The sequence below is a fragment of the Acipenser ruthenus genome, chromosome 18, assembly GCF_902713425.1.
Source record: "Acipenser ruthenus chromosome 18, fAciRut3.2 maternal haplotype, whole genome shotgun sequence".
NCBI lineage: Eukaryota > Metazoa > Chordata > Actinopteri > Acipenseriformes > Acipenseridae > Acipenser > Acipenser ruthenus.
This window is the reverse complement of record NC_081206.1, coordinates 22,825,107-22,850,164: the sequence shown is the minus strand read 5'-3', so window position 1 is coordinate 22,850,164 and position 25,058 is coordinate 22,825,107. Positions and strand designations below refer to the sequence as shown.

Here is a 25,058-nt window from a genome sequence, read left to right as displayed (position 1 = left end):
TTCATCGACAACAATATTTAAAATGACACCTTTTAAATTTGCAACTCTTAAAATAACTTTCGCGCCTTATTTTTTTATTTTACCAAATAAAGGCTATTAAAATAAATACATAAATAAAAAAATAAAATAAACGAAAAGTAAATAAATAAATAAACAAATAATGATAATAACAGTAATCGACACCTTTCTGTTGCAGCACGTTGTAAATATACAATAGAGAATAAAGAATCAGATAATGTTAACTGAATGTAAACTTCTTTTCGAGTCGTTCGCCCGTTTTGATTTTTTTTAAATTTATGATGCTAAAGCTTACTCGTTATCTGTGTTGTGACTGCAGCCGGTAATGCCTGTTAATCGTGCAGCTAATTACACCATGGTTATTTAGCGAATTAAGTGAGATGGCGCACCCCTTTGAGCACGAAATGAACTTTTCCAAAAAAAAAAAAAAAAAAAAAAAACCTTTTGTAGGGAAAGTAATTTTGTGTGCTTTTTCTTTCCTCCAATCCGCTGCCTGGATACAAATCCATGCCTTACCTCAGTGTAGTCAATTATCAAAGCTCCCTAAGATCATCAATCATGGGAATGCTTGAAGTTTAGAGGAGGAGCAATGGTCTTGCCATCGATTGCTGCAGTTTTGGCCTTTTTCCGTCGCGTTCACGCTCCTTTGCGCACAAAAACCTTAACCAGGCCATCTATCCCCTTTAATATTTAGCTTCATCAGAGATAATGTACCCTGTTGTGTTGTGCATATGACATCACAGTATATTGATAGGTTTTCACGTACATTGCTAAATATATTTCTGCATGGCATATTTGATTTCTAAAATGAAACATGCAGTCTAGATGCTTAAACTGGTCACATATGTTTTGGGAATGGGGAGAGGAGGGGGCTCAAGAGGTCAATGAACTCCCCCCAAAAGATAAATGATTGAGTACTCGGAATTGTGGTAGCGATAGCTAGAGAAATTAAACTGTTTGATTAAACCGGGCATCATAACAACACATGTTTGTAGGGGGAAAACAATCCCTGCATGAAAAAAGTAACACAGCAGGGATGACAAATGGCAGTCAACTTGCTATGATAGCCTGTGAAGGAACTCTGCTGCTGACTAACGCAGCAGTGCAGCATGAAGAGAAAAAAAAACAGCCATTCATGAGCACTTTTAGCAAGCTATTGACGACCAACCATTCATTAAGAGACCTCCAGTTTAAAACATACTCCTGTGCATATGTCTTGTATACTAACGGTTGACTTTTCCGGGATTAGAATGGTAAGTGAACCTATATGTCCTTTGTTAAGAATGATTCTGTCGTAACGTAGGCGAGTCTTCGAGAACCTGCGATTGAAAGAAAACAGTTCTTGGTCAGATTTGAAAAAAAAAAACAAACAAAAAAAAACATTTATTTTAATGTACTATGCAGATAAGATGTGATGTACTTTCAAATCATTTTGGTGAATAGAAATATCAGAATAGCACTGCATGTAAGTTCTTTTTTTTTTACTTTTGAAATATCTGATGGAAAATTTGACAGAGAAAAGGTTTGCAGATTTGCCGAACGGTCGCAAATTGCATAGATTATGTCTGTAATCTATGTTATATGTGCATGTTAATCACGTTTTACTAAGTATGAAAAATGTATTATTTTCTTTTATTACTTTAAAAAAATCTTGTTTATTGCATGTTTATAGTAAACTGTATTTTTCATTAACCGTCTGTAATTTCCTTTTTAATTTAAAGATAATGTAAATAGTAATTAATGTATGTCACAAATACATTATTATTTTTTTATGTATTTAGTAAGCCCTGTTGTGTTTTTTCTGTTGTTTTTTGTTTTTTTTTTTTAATACAAAGGTTAACGTAGCTAATAAATAAACAGGGAAATATGTACTAAACTTGTTCTATTGCCAGATACATTTAAACATATAACAAACTTGTAGGCCTACAATGTGAGTCTGATCTGATTTTGTTTATTGGTCAAACCTATTTTGTGACATTTAAAAAAATGTAATATGTGTTCTTACAAAGTTTATGGCAATCCTGTTTGATAATTAAAATGATACATGCGTCCAACATTTTATATACACATATCTTCTAATTGTATTTTCTTTAATTACATTACATTATAGTGCATTTGCCATTTTTATTATGAATATCCGATTCCCAGAGTAGCAATTAGACAACAATGCATCAGCGTAGCCTACTGCTACATTTTACATTAATTGCAAAACCGATGTATTTGAAAATGTATTTTCAAGTTACACAGAGTTAACATGTTTTGTCTTTAGATAATTGCATCCTTTTTATTGTTAAAAATGTAACAAATTAAAAGACCTTTTCCTTTGTAAATCCAAAGCCTCTTTCGCGCGTCTAGCAACTGCATTGTGAATATTCAGTAAGGGGATCATATTTAGACAATTGCAAATCTGTGTCCTGTGTAGAAGCGCAACTCCATTAACAAACAGATATTTCGCCCTTGCTGAAGATGACTTTAACAGGCGGTACAATTTCATCTCGCGGTGTCATATTGGGGTCAGTTTAGGGTTAGTGCTCTTGGTGTCCGAGGGAGCTGTCCAGCTGTGTGGGTATTCATTAAGGGCAAAGGATCCATTTCAAGAAAAAACAACTAAGATAATCATGGGGCTAAAGATCTACTCCGTGTAACATCCTACAAGTGCACCATAGCAAACTGACCAAACTTCGAACGACACTCCTGCAAGGACGGTAGATTTTCAGACAGCCATATAGGTTTGACCAAATATGAATATAACCCTCAAATATTAATACTACGATTTATCATTATGCACAACAACTGTTTTAAATTGTGATATAAATAAAATTATATTGGTTTACAGAAACATAATGACAGCAAAAACAACAACAACAACAACAACAACAACAATAATAATAATAATAATAATAATAATAATAATAATAATAATAATAACCTTATTTTTAATATAATATATGCAACCATTACACACAACTCGTGTAGTTTAACGATTACCTTGTCAAAAAGAGATCCGTGAGTAGTCATAGCCTATTACTTTTTCTGTCTGCCAATACTTTCAGAAATACCTTTGTTATATTGGTTTCTTAAAATCGTGTGGTTTAAATCCTCTTAGTACCTATACATCTGTCGGGACAATTGACGCCTGACCAGACGAACAAATTACATCGTCCTTAATCTTGTTTGTTTGTTTGTATAATTGTTTGAGATTATGCAAATAACGTCTGACTATTTAGCGGGGGAAATACGGCTACACTTGTCTGATGATGGTTTTGAAATGAAGATGTCAGGGTTTGTATATATTTCAAAGGAGTCTTGGAAGTAGCAATAAACAGTTTGGGCATTCAATGCAATTTTTTAAAAAAATTTAAGTTGGCACAAGTGCCGTTATCTGTTGAATTTCGGCGGGTATAGACTACCCTTCCAAAGAACAAGCAATGGAAAAACGAGTCAACATGGTGATGTTTTTTTTTACATGTTTCACATTATTATTATTATTATTATTATTATTATTATTATTATTATTATTATTATTATTATTATTATTATTATTATTATTATTTTCAATTGGTTTATTTAGCAAATAACTGCTTCGCTTCATTTTTCTTTTGGTATTTGATTTTAAAGAGCATTACACATTCGGCATATTTATTTATTCATTGATTTGTTCATTCATTGATTTATTTATTTTGACCTATACTTTTTCACGTTGGTTCTCATATTTGTCTTTGTCCTTTTTCATTCTGCTTTACACGTTCTTTTCATTTTTAAAAGTCAATGTTACCTCAACAGTTTGAACTTTTCATGACCTCGCTTGCAATGTGATTGGGGTCCCTGAAAGTGGATAAAGTGGATTGAGTGACTCAGAGTTGTTAAAGTTTCGACTTTACATTCCTAACATCTGAGGATGTTGTTTTTTTGTTTGTTTGTTTTGTGTTACCAGTGATCTTAAAGCCATAGTTTTGCTATCAAAATGTAAAGTATAGAAATGGAACTATACTTTTCTATTGGGAAAAAAAATCAGTAGAATATTTTCTTAACAAGGGCTCATTCTTGAAATATATAGCCCTACAGCGCTATCTGGCGGATTGACCTTAACAGCGCTTTAGTAAACACCTTTTTCTTCTCCGTTTATCAAATCGGAGCATTATTAGAGGACATTTTCTAAATTGAATATTGGGAATTATGATGTATTTAAGACATCGTTTCAATATTTGATCGTAACTTCGTATAACTGTATAAAATAGGATAGCCCCTAATTAAATCATTTTAATATATGACCGATACGCAACGTTAAAAATATGGGGATTATATATTATTGTTTTACTTGATGCATTTACTTTAGGTTGAATCTAAATAATTGGAAACAGACAATCTACGACTGAACAACAAGATTAAGCGTTTAGGTGTATCATTGCTTGTGAACAAACATGATGAATTTGACCCTCTTCAGCTGTATTTTCTTTTTTAAACATTTTAAATATTTCACCAACAAAACCTAAGAATAATTAACCAATAATTATTGAAAAGTATTGCATTTCAAAGGAAATTCATTTTAAGCGTTACCATCTCATAAGCAACTGGAATTAAATACCTGGGTAGAAAAGGTTTTTGAAACAATGCCCCGTTTCTGTCTAAACGTAACCGCCACTTCGTTGTTCAGTGGCTGAATAACAAAAAGCTAAGTTAATGGCGATCATTAAAAAGGTGTTTTTTATCGTAATTATTACAACCACAAAATCCAATTAGTACCGTTTGGATGCACAATACTTATAGGTTTTATAAGGGCAATTACACGTACCTGTTGTACTAAAAGGCATTTGATTTTTCATTTAAAAATGTATTGTTCCGTAATAACTCACGTTTTTGCACTGCATGCCTGTGTTTGAAATGCGATTTAGAAAAGCAATGTGTGGAACTTTTTGATTATATTTATTGTCTAAAAAAAATACCAAATGTTGCTTATAGGTTCACATTAGAGTGACTTATATAACCCACATGTTTGGTTTAAAACAAAAATGAGTGCTATCAATTCGCAGAAATAACTAAAACTTACATTTACGCAAGACTTAAAAAAAATACTAGAGAAATTAATCAACACTGCTGTCGATTATTGGGAATGTTGTCTGATCTGTGTATTATTTGTATCGGTAATACGTCTGACAGTGCTGTGTTTAAATATTAATTATTTACATGTAGTCGACATTGTCAAAAATTATACGATTTTGCGGACCTATATCATTTTTAAAATTACCAAAATGAATTGAATCATGTTATTCCACTTGGGATTCATAGAGACAGAAGAACATAAAGACAGACAGACACGCCGATTTTTTAATTTTTTTATTTTTTAAATAACCACTTTAGAGCACAAAAAACGAGAGCTTCGGGAATAAAAAATAATGAATTATCCGTACAATTTACACACTGTGCACTCAATAGATACATTGTTCTCAGCGGTGTATTTCTGCTATAGCCAAACTGTACAATTTCATAGCTGCTAAATAAATCATGCAATTACACAATGTAAATAATGAGCAACAACAATGTAAAGGTGAAGAAGAGATTCATTTTCCTCACCTTGTAGATAGCCTTTTTTCTTTTTTTAACAGAAAAAGCGTGTAATGGAATGTGGGTTTGTTGGGTAAGCAATCAGGGCAAGATATGAATGTTGTTTTGGAATAAGCGGGTCAGGGGAGAAAGGTTCTTCTTCTCTGCATCACTAGATGTAATTGGGAGAAGTTTAAGTGGAGTTGAGATGCCGTTAAGTTAATAGCACTGACCCTTTTTCAGTTCTCCTGTCACTCATCATTTATCAGACTTCGTGGCTTTAAAGAAGCAGTGGGGTACCTATAAGCTGTTTATTACAGATGCAAATTGTCAAATATTCAGAGATGCCAAAAGCGAACACTTGTCAGGATCAACTACACATTCATATTGACTAGTACAGTGTTTTATAACCCAATATGGGCACGCTTGCCTGCATATTTGGGTCATAAAAAATATAAACATTTGTATTCGAATTTCTTAACCAGAGATGCATATTAATATTAAAAAATAGTTTAAAAGACCGTTTATATTTAAACACGATTAAGCAAGATGCAATTGTATAGGCGCATTTTTTTTTTTTACATCAACCAACAAAGGTTCATTGCCTGTACAACGGCTACTGTGTATTTCCCATGTAACACGGACCGATTGTATCTCTAGTGTGCACTGAGCTATTCAACGTTATTTAACCCTGGGAGATACCAAATCATTTCTCTGTTGCAAGACATTTTTTATGGCTGTACGTTTGATGCACAATGCCGTTTTCCAGAGAAAATGAACACTTGAAAGATATGTTTTCAAATATTTTTAAAGGTATGCCTGGATTAATTAGCAGCATCACAGGCTTGATGATGCTACAGAATGCACCAATTGCTTATTTTCAAAAGTGAATTATGCAAAAGTATAAATACACTTTTATACTTTAAAAAAATCACCCCATGCAGATCATTTTATTTACATTATATTTTCTTTGTACGTCATTTGTAAATTATGAGTGCTTCTTAATTAAATGCTGGTCATGGCTATTGACTAAATTTTTAAATGCATTAAAATAAATAATGATGCATGGGTTCTTGTGGTTGAGTGGTCTAATGGCATGTAAGAAACATTTCCTAGAAGCGGTAACACATATTTTTCTAACAGTAGCTTCACATTCACTTTACTAAGCTCATTTATTATGATATTCTGAATTTTTATTTGTGTGTGTGATAATATTAACCTATGGCCTATAGGCCTCAGAATAGACAATTCACCTAATGGTATCATATTAGAGAAAGCATCAATAAATAATAATAATAATAATAATAATAATAATAATAATAATAATAATAATAATAATAATAATAATGTTATTATTTAATAATAATTTAGATATTCTACAACCTTTTACAATACAATTTTAGAAGAGACTGCAAATAAAGTAAACATATTCTATCTTTATTTATAAAGATAGCCTATTAAACCTGTTTTTGTAAGGTTGTTTTCTTTGTGTTAAAATCTTTGACTATGCAGCAGTAAGAATTTAGCTTGAATCAATAACTGCTTTGAATAATCCATTCAGCATTTTACGATCTCCAAGCAAACATATTGTCTTTCCATTGTTTATCATTTGGATGTTTTTAATTGTCAGATAGTGACCCTTTCCCACTTGCAGGAAAACAATATTCCTAAATCCCAGCTGTCTATTGCCTCTTATACAGTTCACCTATCCACTTTCAGAATTGCCCACAATAAAATATATTCTGAATGTAATTGTAATTGTGATAATTACAATGAATAAATGCATACAGCACGACCATACTCACGCTGCCTCTTATCACATGCTCTATAGTGCCAGACTGTGTATGTACTGTATCTCAATGTGTGGAGTCTTATGTTGTCTATTAATGGCAGTCTTGATCTCGGGGTGCAACATGGTCACAAACATGCATTACATGCATTCTGATATGTCTCCAAAAGTTGAATAGGGGTGTTTGTTTTAATTATTCTGTCTGGACTGCTTAACACATTTAAAGTGTATTTTTATTTGCCACCAGTATGGTAAAGTTGGTAACACCAATACAGGGAAAGGTGGCAATGCTTCTGAAAATAATTAAAATCAAGGCAAATAAATAGGTCATAATAGATGTAAGTGACAATAAATTAGGCTTGGGTGTTCCCTAAAGGAACTATTAACACAACCACCACATGCAGTACAAAACTGTGTTGTTAATTAATTCCACATGTAAATAAAATGCAATGCACATTTAAGGAAGTCATGCTTTACCTTGTGGTCACCAATGCAAGTCAAACACAGACTGAGTGTGGATTTATGTATGCCTATCCTATTGTGTTAAAAGGTGTTTGATTATATAATGACAACACACTTTCTTTTGCTTTGCAGTATATACAGTGTGAATGAAGACACACACCCGTTGTCCATTTTAATATTATTTTTTAAAGTGTAGAGTTCTAAACTGAATATTTTATGTGTTTTATCCATCAAAAGCATTAGAACAAATAATGTCCATGTTATCATCCTCACGCACTTTACATTGGGTTATGTGGTTTCCAGCTCTGTAACAACCAAGATGGTGTTTTCAGACTGGGACTTATGGTGAACCAGGCTTCCTTTTTTTAAAGTAATCAAACATGTCAAAGTTACAAAAGTAGTGAGAAATAACTTTGTCAATCTTTGTTTGTTTTCTTTTTCGAGTTCTAGAAATTGGTTACAATTTTACACGGGCGCCAAGATACACATCTAAAAGATCCAAATGAATAGGCCCACTAATCAAATAACGATGGGGAAACCTGTAAGAAAATCTCTCTGGTATTGCAGCCACGAAAGACACCCTGTAAAATGGATTTCATAGCGAGCTGGTTTTAGAGGGAGATCTTCAGACTGTTGCCAAAAGGGATTGACAGTGTATAGCCTTCATATAGACCTGATCAAAATGAGGGAGTTTACTGTATTAGAGGAAATTATTGGTAGTATTTAGCATATATCTTGCTAAAATAAACTTGTAGTATTCTCCTATATTATAAGACAGTTTCACAAGAAAGTAAAGTAAAGGGCCTTGATATACATTATTTCAAATACCATGTAAACACTATAAATGCATACAGTATATGCACAAATACATACATATATACATTCTATTTTACTTCCAAATCCCATTTTGCTTCATTGTTGTAAGCTCAATTGAAATTATTTTTATTTCAGATTCTTTTTAGCAGTCTTGTACCAATTTATCAACACCATCTATCATATTGGGCTTGTATATATTATTTTATGAAAATGTCTATACTTTGAACCACTATCATGTCTGGAGATGCATTTTAAGGATTGAAGGCCTTCTTTCTCATTTCTGGAACTGGATGTCACCCACAGGTATAAGGTGACAATGGAATCTATTTCAAAACATAGTGCAGTTTCCCTAGTTGTCTTAAAGGAACGAAACAAATCTGTCGAGTTGACAAATTGTTCCCAATATTTCAGTTAGACAATACTGATAAATCAATTTTATGAATCAATTTGTTTGAACATTTGTCAACATGAGTTGTTTTTTTTATAATTGTATGTGAATAATTATTAAATATGGAAAAGAGAGACGCATGGGGTAACAACCTTTCAAACTTTTTTCTTCTGTTTCCCATTTCCCATTTTGTAACTTTTAATGTTGAATAAACTCAAATATTCCTATTAAAAGGTAACTAGTATTTTGTATTTGTTTCTGTTCTTGAAGACTTCTGGTTTGTTTTGCAAAGCTCCAAGACATGTTAACTCCTGGTACAAAATATTCAATATAAATGGCATGGATTGGCGTTTTTTTAAGAAATACAACTTGAAGACCCTGTAGGATTTGTGACTAGTATTCTGTCACATATTGTACTGTATAGTTTAAAAAACACATTTACATTAGTAGTTACTACATATTAAACATCTAGCCAAATGTATTAGATGATTGTAAAAAAAAAAGTGTTTTCTTAGGTCATTGCATATTTTTACAGGAGTAGGATTTGCCATTTTATTTATCTGTATTATTATTCTTAACAATGTCTGCCTATTTTGGTAGGCTGTTCAAGTTGTGATGTGTCAAGTGAATATGTTGAGGCAAAACCTTCTAGGAAATCAATCCACCATGGTCGTACATGTTCAGTTGTAGCCACTCCCTAAATTAAAATGTAATATTTTGTATACTTTAAACATACATTTTTATAATAACATAGCACATTACTAGCGTAAAAATGTATGTAATGTTATAATTTAGTTATAAGGTTTCTTACAGATAACATAGTATTACCATCCATTATAACATATTTATAGATGCCATTTATAAAGTTTTTCTTTAAACTAAAGTGTTACCAACATTTGAAAGGAATAAAAATTGTAATATGTATTTTCCTCTGCTTTAAACATCTCACACATTTCAGATGCTGAAAAATAATATCTGCAAATTATGACAAGATCCCCTTGAAGAAACATAAGGCAGTCTATTTTATTAATCTGAACAGCAGAAGATCTTAATACCGCCACCCTGAAATTCATAAACCTCCAACCCCTGTATACCAGGGATATCTTTCAAGTTTATTTTTACTATATTTATTGCTCCTGGGGGGAAATACCATCAGGATTAATACATATTTTGATGGTATTAAGATCTACCCTTATTTAACAACCTCATTAATTAGACCCAATGTGTTGCACATTGAAACATGTGGAATTTGAAATAAATAAACATATAATGAAGAATGATCATTTAAATAAAGTATGAAAGTTTATGTCACTGGTCATTTCGCTAACCAAAAAAACGAACCTTATTTGCTCACTCTGATAAAGCAGAATTGTTAGTTGGTTAGTTACTAGAAAGGAGTCACAGCTTCCCAAACAAAGTGTCGAGTTGCTATTCAGACTCCTGATGTATCCAAATGATTGGTTGAATGGTGTCATTTGTGTTTACTCAATAAAAAAAAATGCTGAATGAGTAAAATATTCTGATACATTAAAAAGGCACCTTATATGTCTGGATTTTGCTTAAATAATTTGCCAGGTTTCTTTTTCAGCTCTAGTTTAAATTAACATCAATCTACTGTTTCTACTTTTTGCTGCAAAACTAGGGAAAGGATCAACATGCAAAGTCACACAGTTGTCTATTAATTTACATGTAACTTTTTTGACAACAACCAGTCTGTTTTTTTTCTGAACATTTATTAAACCCGAATTGACACTTGTCAAAACACAACTACAAGGTATTGTGATTTTATTTAAGAAGTTCACTCAAGGAAACACCTCCAAGATTATCGATAATGACACCATTGACAGAAACACAAGGCATTAGCCCCTGACAGTGGCAACACACACAAAAATACATTACCAGGTTCTCTAAGTTTGTGGAAATATCTTAAAACACATTCATGCATATATATTCACTAAACAGTCTCAAATGTCCAGTTTTGAAATAAAGAATGAATACAGTTTGCGATACTGCCTGCTTGGCTAAATTACAGAACTGACAACCACTATGTTTAACAACAATTGTGACAGCTACTTACAACTAAACTTGCAACAGAATGACCATTCCTAATGGTGCAGCTGTATCAAAAACATACCACCTAATCAGCTCAGCTAATCAGGAATCTTGACATGAATGCACCAATCTAATAGAAGCTGTAACCTTTGGATGAGAAGACAGACACCGCGCAAAGAGTGTACCGAGGTGCTCATAAAAGTTAACCACAGTACATTTTCCACAGTCATTTTGCAGTGCACTGTGCTTTATTCTACTGCTAATACTACCACAGTAAACTTTCATAAGGACTTATGCAAAGGAGTAGAGTCAGATTGAGCAGCTGTGTGATGCTTTGGCATAAACAGGAAGCAGTGTGTCAGGGGAGCAAGGCGGAGGAATTGTAAACATGCAGTTAAATCTCATCAGACACCTACTTCTGGATCCTCAGGTGACCCAATGCCAACAGGCAGAGTTTCATAGGCAACAATGTGGGTTGGTATAATGTCAATAAGGCTGTAAGTCCTTAATTAAATGTAGTTAATTGACCATTTTAAATTCACTAAAAAGTGTTTTAACTTGGATGAAAAATATCTTTGTATTGTATTGTAATGTTTTTATACTTGTTGTACCAATGATTGTTGTGAAGTTTAATTTGATGTGGGGCAGTGTTCGACAGATAATTATTTGCTTTAATACAGAATTCATTTTTTTTTTTTTTTTTTTTAAACAGTGTTAGATTTACGGAGATGACCTATAAGACTGATGCCAAACAATTTAATTTTGTGAATTTTTAAAATGTATTTGTTTATTATAATTAAAATGAGCATTTAATTAAGTCTTATGACTTTTCAGTATTTGAAATTACACAAGATCAGTTTGAAACACCCAGTCCCTGACATCCTTGTACCCAGGACATCCGAGGCCAAGATCAAGGACAAAACCAGTGTAAATGTCCTCGGGTCGGCCTCAAGGCAAAGAAAAAACTGTCATCCAATTTCATAAAACAGAAAAAGATAATAGATTTAACATTCAAAATACACAAATGGATCTTATCCACGGGTCAGGTTAGGCACCCCATCTCTGTAAAGGGTCAACTGTTACATCCTTTCGCAGTGGATCTCAGGAGTTGAAATTGATTTTCATGTTATTAACATTACAGCACAGCTATAGAATATTTTTTTTAATAGAAGAAGAAGAAGAAGAAGAAGAAGAAGAAGAAGAAGAAGAAGAAGAAGAAGAAGAAGAAGAAGAAGAAGACGACATGTTTGTGATTTATGGTCTTTTTAACATTATATTCTGTAGAAATTCCTAGACACCGGAGCTTGGAGGCAACAGCTCTACAGCCTGGTCTCGCTAATGAGCCATGGAGCAGTAATACTCTGTAATGCTCTTTTTGTCTTTAAGCACACTGAGACCTCTGTTGTTTTTTTCAGTCTAAAAGCCATTATTTGGTCCAGCCACTTTGGCCGACCTAGTGCAAGACAAAAAGAACCTGCCATTATTGTGATGGGCCAAATCTTTCAGAAGTCATCCCCAATTAAGCAAAATCAAATAAGGAATTCCCAGGGTGCCAATTTAAAATTTGTAATCCTCATTAAGCATAAAAAGGCTATTTATTATCTCATCCTTGAGTATGGCCAAGGGGGTAATATTTAAGCATTTTGTTCTTTTCTAATCAATTAGTACGTACAAGCTAAGTGTGCATTTTGTACTAATTGATACAAGAGGAACAGAAAACAAGTTTGCTGGATTTATACTGCTGGAGTTATATTATGTGAGTAGTCTAGTCTCTGAGGTTAGGATAACCATTCCCTTTCATTTTCTCTCATCACAAATAAAACCTCAATGCAATTGTCAGCTAACTCAGAAATTCATTAATTGTAGTCATGTTTGCCCTCCTGAACGGTGATAGGTTTTTGTTTATAGCGATGCTGTAAGAAGGTGTATCCTGGAAGTTCAAAGCTAAACACTGAGAAAGAAAATCAAAACACAAATGTTGGCAACCAAGAGTAGCTACTGGCAAATCAAATGGCAAATAGTGGTTGTATATATATATATATATATATATATATATATATATATATATATATATATATATATATATAGTTGGTTAATTCCCGGTTATGGCAGGGTGACAGTACATTTTATGTTCAGTACTTAGCTGCATGAAGGCCCTTCTCTAATTCACTACTTTCAATATATCATGTTTTTATAATGCAAAAGTCACAGTAAAATAACAATGGGGTGCTGTATTGCAGTCAGGAGCTTAAATATTATGAGATTATTTGAGGTATATCCTGAAATGCTGGTCTCATAAGGGCAAAAGGGGCAATATGGAGATTCTTTACTGTACGGTAGGTAAGAAATCTGTTAGTGTAGAACAACTATATCCTAATTCAGAGATATGGTTATCTTGTTGAGATGAGACATGAATTTTACTGTAAATCATTTAACAATGCCACTTTTAGATAATCAGATAATCAGCTCTTATTAACATTAACTGACACAGTTCCCTTGGAAATGGTCTGTGTAGATTGGCGGTCTTCGGTCTTTGAAATAAAAACACAGTGTTCTAATTTTGCAAAGAAAATATGTTTTGACTGATATAATTACATGTTGTTCAATATATACAGGTTTCATTTTCAAACTATTCATGTTGGCTCAGACTAAAGGACTCCTAGAAACAAAATAGTGGACTAATATCCATAACTCAAAAACAAAAAAGGTGAAGGTTATTGAATTTCTTTACTGCCATTATACGCACATTTACATCCATATTCACAAGCTTGCAAGTGCAATCTTCGGTGATAAGTGTCCTTTTCAAGAACAAATAAAGAACCAGACCTACAATAAATGAATTTACAGTGGATGCAACTCATATTTTCTTTGTAAAATTAAAATGTCTGGCTTGCAGGGGTTCTTGGATACTGGTATGGGTTGCTAAAAATATTTCGTATGGCCATTTTATTTTTCTCTTTGTAAACAAATTATAGTGGTCTTAAGAAAACCCACAACCAGTTAGAACTAATTGGCTTTCAATATGGTAGTTTCCTCTGCTCAGAGAAGCATGGTGGCTATGGAGAGGGTGAGAGTAATGCTGTGCATCAAAGCTTCCTCTCCTGAAATCAGCTGGCTGGTGAAGGAAACCTGCCTAGTTACAGACTGTGCTATACCAGACGATGACAGCTCTTCATCATTGATTTTACAGGACTGCCAACCTGCCCATTAAAAACACAAGTTGTACTATAAAATACAACCAAAAAGCTACAGATATTGTGTTTCTAATTATTCACATTTTTAACTATAGATATTTTACAGCTGACAGTTAGGAAACGCTTATATTTATCAAATATTACAATAAAATCTGAAGAGGACTGGGATGAACGATTTTTATTTTATTTCAAAATAATTATTCTGTGACTGCAAATTTCATACTAATTTATTCTGAAAATATTTAAATAAAAGAAAGGAATGTGTATATGTTCCTGCTAGGTGAGTGAAAAAAAAATGTTTTTCAAGCAGTTGTCAAATTCTCACTATTGCAAAAAACAGCATGGGAACTTCTTTTTCGCAGTTATTTCTTTGTATTTTGCTACGGATGAGATTTAATGCATAATGTCTGTGACTATCTGTACATAATATTCTGTATTCTTCTTTAATATTCGATGGTATTTAATTATTAAAGGTATGTATTTGAATTATAAATATACTAGTTATACAGAAGTAGGCAAAGCAGGCATATAGCCTCGGGCTAAATTCTTCCATTAACCATTATCTTGCTGCCTCCTGCCTCCATTTCATTGCCTCCTATCTTTGTATTCTCCAAAAACACTGAGGCATTCCTTTGTACTCACCTTCTCCTCCCAACTACGACCCCCCCTCCCAGTATGTATGGGTGCTGTTTCCTTGAAGTGGGATGTCATACTTGTCCTAAATATAATAAATTGCTATCTTCAAGGCATTTCTGCATCCCAAACACTCCCCCAGAAATCTGCCTAGTCCTCCCATCTAGCTAGCCTGGATGTCACAAATCATACTGCACAGGGTGCCTTATAGTAAATCATTAACATTGTCAGAAATGACTCTGCCAAGGAAGGAAGCTCAAAAAGAAAGTGCCGTATATGTGGAAGAAATAAGAAATGGTAAACAAAGAACAGCAGAGTTGTGCTTTTTTTTTATATTTCATGAATAAAAGGCGAGGTGATTGTCAGAACTGAATAAAAAAAGAGTTAAATCTCTGTATGTGAATTGAAATCTTAAAAGGAAAGTGGGCTTTTTTGTTTGTTTTTTAATATTATTTTATTCACTGGTAAAACTGCATCTAACTAAGTGGGAACTTAAGGAGAAAAACATGTCTAGAACTATATATATATATATATATATATATATATATATATATATATATATATATATATATATATTGTTCTAGATCCCTTTTTTCATAAGGCACTGCTTTTTCCATCCTGCTGAAGAAGGACTTGTAGTCTGAAACCTCCTCATATAATTGATTTTTTTAAATCAATTATTCACATTTTTGTGTACCTACATTACCTTTTTCTTTTTGATTTTGCACCTTTTAGTACACAGCAGTTTTCCATATATTTACATATATATTGAGAGAGAGAGAGAGAGAGAGAGAGAGAGAGAGAGAGAGAGAGAGAGAGAGAGAGAGAGAGAGAGAGAGAGAGAGAGAGACTAACATTTTCATTATAAATCATAACATATCATAACATTATTAGAGTTGATATTTTGGTCCTGGGACCTAAAATGCAATTCAGTCATTTTAAGTCATCATATATTCTAAGTCCAGGAATCAATTAAAATTAATATAGGATCCAGGTAGGTTATTGCAACCATTGATTTGTATACATTTTTGTTTCTTTTTAGAAAAAAAAGGAAATATCTATGATAATGCTCTACACATTTGTTTGCAGCAGTCATTGGTTTTTGTAGAGATAAATATTCAAATATTGCAAAGAATATGTAATTAGGCCACATTACAAAGTCCTGTGGCCAAAGAAAAGACTAATACGTTTTCAAGGCCAAAATAAACAACCCTTACCTTGATCTGTATTCAGATTGTATAGAGTATGGTGTTTCTTGAACATAAGAACATATTTAAATAATATTAACTGTTGTAGTCAGGAGCACCCAATATCCAATGTATAATTTAAGTACATTGTCCATTATTTTAACATGCTGCACACAGGTCAGTAATGTCCTTTTAATCTCCATGGTTCTTTTTAGGAAACCTAGAACATGATGATTGATATCAGATAAATGAAATGCTCTGTAATACTGTTTTTAACCTTGTTCAAATCATTAATCCAGTTTATGTCTGTGAAGGTAATAAAGAGGACAATGAATTAGTCATTAAAAATGGCAGTTAGTTTATTAGAAATCCTGATTAAAAAGTGAAAGCACATTTGCTTGGTCTCTAGCTACTTCAGTACATGGGGGAAAAAAGAGAACAATATATATATTATATTCTTTACTAATATACACTGCTTATAAATACATATTAGTACATTTATCATACATAGTGCATCTTGCAAAATTAAACCTTGATCTTATAATACAAGAAAACTGTATAACAATGCAATTAAGGTTTCACTATAGTTTATGAAATCCATGGGTCTGTGATACTATTTCACATATATTTTTTAGTTTTGCAACATATTTTCATTGTCAGTTTATGTCCTCGGTACAGCAGTACAGCACTGCTCAGAAGAGGAAAATTCACTTCCAATTGGCTTTTAAAATACTTAATACAGAAGTGAATTGCCATTGGTTGGTGTTCAATTGTAAAAGTGAGGGAAAGTCATTTTTTCTTGTTTTGAAATCAACACATTAATGAACTGATTTATTTAATACCTGTTGACAAATTCATCTTAAAGGTACTTATTCAGATAATATGAGTATGAGCACACCCCTAGTTGACACCATTATTACGCTGGCTACAAACACACAAATGCCAAAGTGAGGATCACCCCCCGCCCCCCCCCCCCCCAACACACACACCCCACCCCCAAACCTTTAGTCTTATATTGTCAATATAATCTTTTGTACAAAAACTACAATAGAGCATATAGCATTAAAAAAATCTTTCACAAAAAAAAAACAATCTTCCAAGGTTTCCCTCACTTTTCAACTACTGTGATATAAACCAGCTGCAATCTCTAATCTTCCCTAGGCTGTTTTATTTCATTGTCCGCTTAACAGTTACTCCCCAAGATTAAACACTGAAACACTAAATTAGATAAGGTGCATAACAGTATGGATAGTTTTATTTTATGCTGCTCTTTGTATATTCATCATTGTGTAGTGTACAATAGATAGGACCAGTATCCACTCTCTGAATGAATTTGCGATATTTACGTTATTGTGTGAACCTAGGCTAATATCTAAGAGATCAGCACTACAGGTTAATTCAAATTAGAAAAGGCATTTCATTTTCATTTTCAAATTCATGAAACTGGATGTGAGCCTGCAAACTATTCTGCTTTTTTCAGTTGCTTATTCATATTGAAATTACAGACTGTAACTACTTATATCTACTGTGGCTTAAGAGTGTCTAAATAACACTCTTTATCAAAAAAGCTATTCTAGTTTCAGAGAAAGGTCTAATGGATAATCACTCAGAATGACCAGCATCTTATTAGAGTTGAGAATATCACAGAGATCCACTGGATTGAGGCCTTCTCAGGCCTGGACACCCTTTGCAGTGATTTGCTGGCTGAGTCCAATGAAAATAACCTATTAAAGGATTTGCTCAGGGGGAGCGCCATCTTTCTTCAGTTGAGTAAACAGAGGACCAACCTCTCTAACTGTCTTCTGAAGATGGAAAGTGATTTCAGAGTTTAATCCCCATTTACTGACACAACCTGCTGTGCTAAAGCTTGCAAGCCCCCAAAGGCTGTTGGCATTCCCTTCATTACGTTTACTATAGCCTTAAATACTGTCCCTTACATCAATGCCTCCAGTGACCATTTGCAATAAACATGTAAGAAAGACTGTAGAATCAAAAATAACTTGTAAAATATGTGCTGTTACATTAAAAAATAACATCCAATGGGGACGTAGCCCCACTTAATACTGTATACAAACTAGAAACACCCTGAAGGATGACTAGTAGTTTTTTATACACATAAACATATAGTCCAGCATGCTTTGGTATTTTGTGGATTTCACTTCGAAGTCCAACTTTAATTCTGACTAAGGTAAGTGTTCTTTATTACACTGGTATCCTAGTAGTTAGTCTGGCTTGAATTAAACATTCAATAATGACTTGCAACTGGTCCAGCTAACCCAATACAATTACAAATGTTTTTTTTGTTTTTAACCACGCTCTTCAATCCGCAATGGTAACTACATCATGTCTCTGTGTGGAGATGTGAGCAAATCGTCATTACCAAGCAGGAATTTGAGTTCCATTGTGGGTTGAGGTAACACAGAATCAGGAAAACTACTTTCCACACTTCTGGACTGTAAGGTTTAGAATTAGCTGGTGTTGAAAACATGTTGCACCAGCAGAGACACAGGTAAATAAAAAACACAAGCGTTTCACACAAATAGATAAATGTTAACCTGGCTGAGCTATGCTGCATTGTGGTTTACAAGACATCTGGGGGTCAAATTCAGTGGTTCTGAATGGTGGCGGATCACCCTGGATAGTGGCTCAAACTGGGGAACCATACCTCTCTTGTGGTTAGGTCAGCCTTTTATCAACTCAGAAATATTGCCAATATACGCCTCTTCTTAAGCTCTCAAAGCAATTCAAGTCCAAAATAGCCCAGTTGTATTCCATGTTTTATTCACACTATCACAAAATTCAGCAACGGATTTAGTTTTCCCCATTTTAATTGACATAACGCACCCCCACCAGTATGGTAATTTTGGTAATTAACATGTGCCACCTTATCAGTACTGCACATTGTAATTTAATAGAAAACTTGCTGCACTATTTAAGCAACTTAGATGACATAATTAAAAGCTGCTTTCCAGTGGCTTTAATAATGCCAGCCATCGTTTTTAAATAAAAAAATATGTGAACTAAATGGAAATAACTAAAATATATATATTTAAAAATGTAAAATTAAATATTATATTTATGTTTGTTAAGATGGTTCAGCTGTCATGAGTGTAGGGTTTGTATTTATTTCGATCACAAGGGAGTTTGGTTGTCTCAAAAGAGGTGATATATGCCCACTGTCTCAATCAGCACATTTTCACCATGGTTACTGGGCTTCCCTGTTGGACTCCAGTCACAGAAACAAGGGTAGGAGAAGGGTGGCACAGTAATATGTTCAATTTACAAGGGAAATAATGTTATATATTGCACTACTGCAGCACCATTAAGGAGGTACATGAGGAGATATATTTCCCTCTACTAAAGGCCCTTGGGAATGGCACCCTAGCCATACTCTGCTTATCAATTCAGAGATCATAGTGTTCATATTGTTATCCTACAATATGCTGTCATTTGTTTCTGTATACATTTGTTGTTTCCCTCCAAAAATCCATCATGTCCTAAAATACTCCAGAAGAGAGATGTTGGGAAACAGTGTACCCCCAAATTCTCAGCAAAAAATCTAGATCGGAATGCCCATCAAGCCACACATCGGAAGCGAGGAGCTACAAGGTTGTTCTGTGCACTAGGACGGACATCAGGTAGGGACATACTTCTCCAGAAGCTCAGAGATGTAAGCAGGGCCGGTACCATTTAAAGCCCTATATGTTAATAAAAGGATTTTAAAATTAACCTGTAAGTGGACTGGCAACCAATGTAGATCGCTAAGCACTGAAGAGATATGCTCCCGACGGCCCTTTACTGTTAAGACTTTTGCAGCTGCGTTTTGCACTAGTTGGAGATGATAAATAAGCTTATTAGTCAGTCTGGCATACAGTCTATTACAATAGTCAAGCCTAGAGGTTATCAAAACATGACACAGAATCTCTGCATCCCTTTGGTTTAAAATCCACTATCAAGTACAACACACAATACATTGATGGGATCATCAGAATCGAGGTGTGTTTGATACAGTATTTCTATACAAGCTACATTTATTCCTAACAAATCATATCATGTTATCAGTGTGTGTATTATTACCAATGGATACAAAACAAAATGAAAATCCTAGATTATTATTATTATTTGTTTATTTAGCAGACACCTTTATCCAAGGCAACTTACAGAGACTAGGGTGTGTGAACTATGCATCAGCTGCAGAGTCACTTACAACTACGTCTCACCCGAAAGACGGAGCACAAGGAGGTTAAGTGACTTGCTCAGGGTCACACAATGAGTCAGTGGCTGAGGTGGAATTTGAACCGGGAACCTCTTGGTTACAAACCATTTTTTTAACCACTGGACCACACTGCCTTCTTTGTAAATGGGTTTTCCTTCATATGACTGATTCATTAATTAAAAAAATGTTTCATGAGGAACCGTTTCAAAAATAATACCCACCCCCCACTTTTCTCGAATTATAGGTGGTAACTTGTAGGCTCATTACATCGAGTCGGTACCTCAGGCTGCCCATGGTGACACTACACCTTATTGACAGTGTTTTGGCGAGTGCAGGTGTCTCTAGCTTTTTGTCCTTTGTATTTATATATGAAAGAAGTTCAGATTCTCCAATGTATCATGCTTCCATTATCAGTGAATATGTCAAACTGTCTTTTACTCATAGCACCCTCTATACTTAGAAGATTATCCCCCGCTGTTTGGGACTGGATGTTTAAACAGGCAGTATAAATACCATTAATATTCAGCTTATATGTGATGTTTGCATTTGTGTCTTTTATCTTGCATGTACTCTTCTTTAGCTGCAGGACCCACCTATAAACAACACAATGCATCTCAATAGAGTATTTCTGATTAAGGTGGTATTAATAAAGATAGTAAATATATGCATATCATAAATAACAGTTTCTAGTAGCAATGTGTCAGATCTGAAAGCTGGGTGTTGTTAGCATCTGTGAAAACTTGGGCATTTCATGACATGTTCTAGAAAATCTTATTCTGTGGTAACATTTTTGTAAGCAAATAAGACAAAATAGAATACTTTTTTATCATGTTGTGAAGTTAAAACATAAAAATTAAAATAATAATAAAAACAATTACATTTAAAAAGTATATTAAATAAATATTGTTTTTATTTATCTGTTTCCTCAGCCTTGGGCTAAATATATATATATGTATGTTTGTATATTTTTTACTGAGAGGTGTAGTGTCCCATATGTTTTTGAAAACATTTATAAGGAGCTGTGTTGAAAATAACAGTGTTTCCAGAAATGTAATTTTTTTTTTAACTTTCAGTTTTGATTTTTGAGTAATAAATAGATATTAATGATGAGGTGTATAACTAGTGCTGAATCAAGTGATCAAGTGACAAGGACTTGCAAAGTATAAGAGAGTCCACAGAAAGCTGAAATGGGAAAAATATAAGTAAACAAACACCTGAGGATTATATTTTAGTGTAAAACAATTTACATAATTGTGCAGCTTTTACAGTTTGGTTTAAATGTTTGTACTTCAGTCGTATGAGTGAGTTTCTTTTGAAACAGAATGAGGTTAAACAAAGCCATTTACTTACTGGAGCTTGGTATCATGGACTGTGCAGAGTGTAAATTATCCCAAAATAACAGATAGCAGATTGTCTCTTCATTAAAAGAAAGAGTACTGGTACCTGTTCCAGATAAGTGAACTATGGGAGCCAGATTGTAGTGAAATTGCTAATGACAGACCACATGGGTGGTGGTTTTTGTGATGACCTAAGCACATATGGGCAAACGAGGGGGGTGGAAGAAATAAGTGACAATACCATTATAATACCACTGTGGTGTAAATAATAATCACAATGTATTTGTGTCACAAAATGTAAATGTATCAAATGATTGCATGTGCAGGGCAAATCAAACTAGAATTTGTAAAAGAAAATCATTAACATATCTGAAAAAGTAATGTTTAATTCTTAAGACACAGAAACAAATTAGTCATTAATACAAATATTTATTTTAAAAAAAACATGGTTAATAATGTAGAACTTCACCAGAGTAAGAGCATTTTCGGTTTAATCATATGGAAGTTGCATGCATCCTCCTGGTTTAACACAATTACAATTGAATATTATCATTTTTTATGAATAGTGATTCTGTTTCTTGCAATTTCCGGCACAGAAATGACTTAACGTCTGTTCAAGACATATGCTGTTCATCTGAAAAAAAATCTATTTAAAAACAGCCCACTTCATTATAAAGACATAATTGTCTTCTAAGCTGTACAATAGAGAGTGTTCGAACTATATGTTTATTGTTAATTTCATGAACATGTTTTTATCTCTGCAGATGCTGCTGTCACAGAGGAGAGAAAAAACTTACCGAGGAAAACAAGTTTGTTGGAAAAAAAAGACAGAAGCCTACGACAAAGAGAACATTATTACAGAATCTTGCATTTCTATCTGCCTATTATCATTAGTCATAAGCTAAGCCTCACACTAAATGTCTAAGGATCAGAGATAATGTTCATTTTGTCTAGAAGACAGGTTGCCGCCTGTCATGGGGAGATAAATGACAGGTTTCGACTGTGTGCCTTGAAGGCATATTAGGCTAAGAAATCGCCAACATGATGAGAAATTATTTTGTCAAAAATGTGTAGGTCACCCATCACTGTCTAATGTATTCTGTGATTAATTGCTAGCATAGATCAACATTATGTCTTTCCACTGAATCGCTTAATTGTTGCCTGCTCATTGCTCTTAATGTAATGACAGGGCATCTGGTCCTTTCAGATGTGCATTTAAATGCCAGCTTTTGCATCCAGGTTACGGGAACTCTTAACACCAAAGCCTCGGCCCCAGAGAAAATTAAAAACTTGCACCATTCTCCTTGTTTGTGTGCGTGCCAGGCTGACTGTTAGTGTTAATGTATGTAGATTTCATTTCTGATGAGTGGTTATTTGACTGCTCATTTTACGAAGATTTATGGTGTGCTTTCTATCTCCTGACTGCAGTGCTACTCTTATCTTTAATAAAAGAGATGAGGACATTAATCAGCCTTTGTCAGAAGCCCTGACTAAGACATTAAATGTACTGTATAGGGTTGGTAAACACGCTCCAGATCCTTCTCTACTTCAGTAGATCAAGCAAAAAACCCTCATTATATTTATCATAATTTCACATCTGCTGTTTTTGAAGCAATGTACCATGAGGCCATAAACTGTATTACAACTGTGCATAAATTCAACTGATTTGTGGCTGGAGTAACTAATTCCTAGAGTACATTTTAGAAAAACAAGCAGTGAGCCCTGAAATTGCAATTCCATAAAGGCACTAAATTACCTAGTACAGAATCAAGAATTTACTCGATGTGATTCTGCAGTGACCATATTATAAAAAGAGACGGAATGCCAGAGATTGAGTCAGTAAAATCTAAGATGAGTGAGCCATATAGTCAAACAAAATTAAAGTGAGAGTAAATGGCGATCTACAGGCACAAAGGTATGCAGAGTGAAGCAAAAACAGCAACGTTTAATTTCAAACGCTTTAGCCTTTTAATATTTCAAAAGCTTGTCATCTTCGTTTTATTCAGATTTCTTAAGAGCAAATGTGAAATTGATAAGGTGCTACCTTATTCACCAAGATCCTCTCATTCTTTAAATATTAGGGTTCTTAGATATGTAATAACTGTATTACTTAGTATCTCCTAAATGGGGGGAGGGGGGCACATTCATAAAGCATATTCATAAAGCATTACCGTAGATTGAAGGTCCTATTAATTTACTGGCATGTTAATGCTTTATGAATACAATAATCCCTTATGACAAATCTCAATAGCTTTGCTATTATGAGCTTGATTTGAATCCTAAATCACTACTTTTAAAATAGTGTACTAGATCTACCACAAATGTTTGGACAACTTGACATCTCAGATAGCAGATATTTCAGTTGAGGCGTACATCCTGAATTCAAATCCCAGATTGGATTTCACAAGGTTGTGTATCAAGTCCTCATATTAAGTTATGCTAACATGAATGAATTGTAGGTGTGAAGTGGCACAGGTGTAGTTTGTTAACTATTTTCTAAATACTGCTACAGTTTTTTTATTTTTTTTATTTATATTTTCACCTATAAGAACGCTGTTCCCTTATTAGCCCCCTGTTGTAATCATAATAAAGGAATGCCATACTACTCTAAGTTAATAAAGAAGCATGAGAATATCTTTTTGGCTCAGTAATTTAATGGTTACATCTGGGAAATGCAGACAAACGGTACAAGGACACAGCAGCTATAACTAGGGACATTTTCCCGTTGTTGTGCTTAAGGCTCAGATAACACTTGTTGTTTCATTGAGTAGTAGAAAGTATATCATTTTTAGGCAAGCTTTAACTATGTGATCAGTGATTGCTTCTCGCATCAGAGATCAAAGTAGCGAACTGGAAGAGATTCCAAGTGTACAAGTTAATTGAGTGCAGCTGTCCTATTTTTAGTTCACAATACCATGGCGAAACAACAAATTTAAAGAAAAAACAAAACAAAACAAAAAAAAGATAAAACCCACAATCCCACGGGTGGATTTTGTAATGATTTTTGGCAAACTTAGACTCCACTGGTTAACATCATGCTATGAAATGAATATTTCAGCCTCTTTTTGTTTTATTATGCTGTATGAAGCGTTATAATGACTGCCGAACTGTCACAGATAATGTCAGTTTACTTCATTTCATACCATTTTGTTTACATATTCCATGAGGCTGCATCTGTTTTGACTTTGATTCAGCACATTTTTCTTACAAATAAATACAGTTTCTGGTTGCGTATCTTTGCTTGCTTTTATTTGTTTGAATGTTTCTAGATCAGCTCAAAGCTACGGCACTGTGAGGCACACAGAAATCAACAAGGTCAAAACAATCCTTATGTTAAACGCAAAGGTTCATGCAATGTATCCAGGCTAGTGTTCTAGCAGAAGTTAATAGAAATCACAAATGACATAAGCTGTATATTTAATATT

At 33.7% G+C, this 25,058-nt stretch overlaps 1 long non-coding RNA gene across 1 annotated transcript; it reads left to right on the top strand.

The window, feature by feature from the left end:
• The first annotated feature begins 489 nt into the window (after nucleotides 1-489).
• LOC117417444 (uncharacterized) lies at nucleotides 490-24,867 on the top strand. Its single transcript, XR_004546714.3, has 2 exons — nucleotides 490-1,271; nucleotides 22,398-24,867. It is a non-coding gene; the product is annotated as an uncharacterized LOC117417444 (long non-coding RNA).
• Nucleotides 24,868-25,058: the final 191 nt, after the last annotated feature.